Below are 1,884 nucleotides of genomic sequence, written 5' to 3' on the forward strand. Positions count from 1 at the left end.
CTATCAAACCTCTTTTCATAAACAAATAGAATGATTCTAAAATAGATTGTTAAGCTACAAGGAAATCCTCAAATAATAAAATTTAGAACATTTTTAGTAAACTAATATAAAGATATAAATATCAAATCCTCAAAAACATGATCAACAAAACAAATAATTTGACAAATTGGACTTTCATTCAAATTAAAATCTTCTGTAAAAGACAGTGTTAAGAGAAGAGAAAAAACACAGATGTGGGTAGGTGTTTGCAAAACACATGCGCATGTGTTAGGATGCAAAGTGAGGGAGACTCACTTATTGCTGGTGAGAATGCAAAATAGCACAGCCACTTTCAGAGACGATTAAGCAGTTTCTTACAAAACTAGACATAATCTTACCATAGTACTCAGTAATTGTGTTCCCAGTTATTTACCAAACTGATCTGAAAATTTATGTCCACACAAGAACCTCCACATAAATGCTTATAGCAGCTTTATTCATGACTGCTCAAAACAGGAAACAACCGAGACACCCTTCAATAGGTGAGTGGATAAATTGTAGTACATCCATACAATGGAATGTTATTTAGCACTAAAAATAAATGAGCTATCAAATCACAGGAATATGATGAATCTTAAATATAAACTGCTAAGTAAAAAAAAAAACAGCCTAGAATATGTTATTTTTCTAAACAATATGCTTGCTGATTATAGTTTCTAAGTAATTAATCAGAAGATACTACCATTTCACTAAGAAAACGCCACCACAGAATGAATTCACTTTAATTACTTTCACAAAGCATTTTTTGTCTGAAACCAAAAGAATTTATTGCTTGCTTTAAAAAAAATAGTGTACAGATCTGAGCTACTAGTATATTGTCTTAACAAATATATATGAATGATAGATTCTCTTATTCAAGAAAACATAAGAAAAGGCTTTTGTTCTGAGCTCTTAGGTTTAAAATGACACCAATCATNGTCTGCCTGCTGCTGGAGAGATCTGAGAATTCAGTTTTGGATCGGTGCCATCATCTTCCTGGGAATACTTGAGAAAGCTGCCTTCTATGAAGAATTCAGAACATCCGATACGAAGAAAAACTTGTCCAAGGCGCCTTGATCCCTATAGAGTTGCTGTTAGCAGATAAATACTCACTGGCTCGAACCCTGGTCATCGTAGTCAATCTGGGACATGGCACAGTCACGCCTCGCCTCAGAGCCACTCTTCACAAGGCTGTTGTTCTCTGGCATCGCAGGGGTCCTCAGAGTTACTTCCGTGGCCTTTATCCCCTTGGCTTTCCTAAACACTGGTGGTGCTGGTAGATCTTTATTAGCCTGATTCAAACAAAGAAACTATTAAAACTTCAGAGAAACATTGTGAAACTCTTTGTACTGACATTTCACCAACATGCTCATCTTAGCAGTGGCAGCATCGATTGTGTTTATCATCTGGACAACCATGAACTTCGGGATAGTGACTTGTCAGTCAGATCAGTGGGAGCAGTGGGTGGATGATGCCATCTGGAGGTGGCTGTTTTCCATGATCCTCTTTGTCATCATGGTTCCCTGGTGACCATCATTTGCCTTTTCACCATCATCGGAGGGGGAGGAGGAGAGAGATGAAGAAAACGAACCTAGGCTGAAAGAAAACTTTGAAGAAATGAAAATGGGAAGTACCAAACAAGAGCCAAATGGACATAGTAAGCAAAGCAGCACAGGGAGATGAGTTGACGTAGGTAGAAGAGAATGATCTTTCTCCTGTGACAGATGTAGCACGTCCAGCCCTTCTGGATTCAGATGAGGAATGAATGATCACACACTTTGAAAGGTACAGAATGGGGAAAAGATGGGAAGGTGTGCAGTGGAAGACGGCTAGTATCTGGGAAGAGATGAACTTCTGTTTCAGTCT

At 38.1% G+C, this 1,884-nt stretch overlaps 1 pseudogene; it reads left to right on the top strand.

Moving 5' to 3' along the window:
- The first annotated feature begins 963 nt into the window (after positions 1-963).
- LOC109372693 (transmembrane protein 87A pseudogene) lies at positions 964-1,852 on the top strand (annotated as a pseudogene).
- Positions 1,853-1,884: the final 32 nt, after the last annotated feature.

This window comes from Hipposideros armiger, unplaced genomic scaffold (genome assembly GCF_001890085.2).
Source record: "Hipposideros armiger isolate ML-2016 unplaced genomic scaffold, ASM189008v1 scaffold_658, whole genome shotgun sequence".
NCBI classification, from domain to species: Eukaryota; Metazoa; Chordata; class Mammalia; order Chiroptera; family Hipposideridae; genus Hipposideros; species Hipposideros armiger.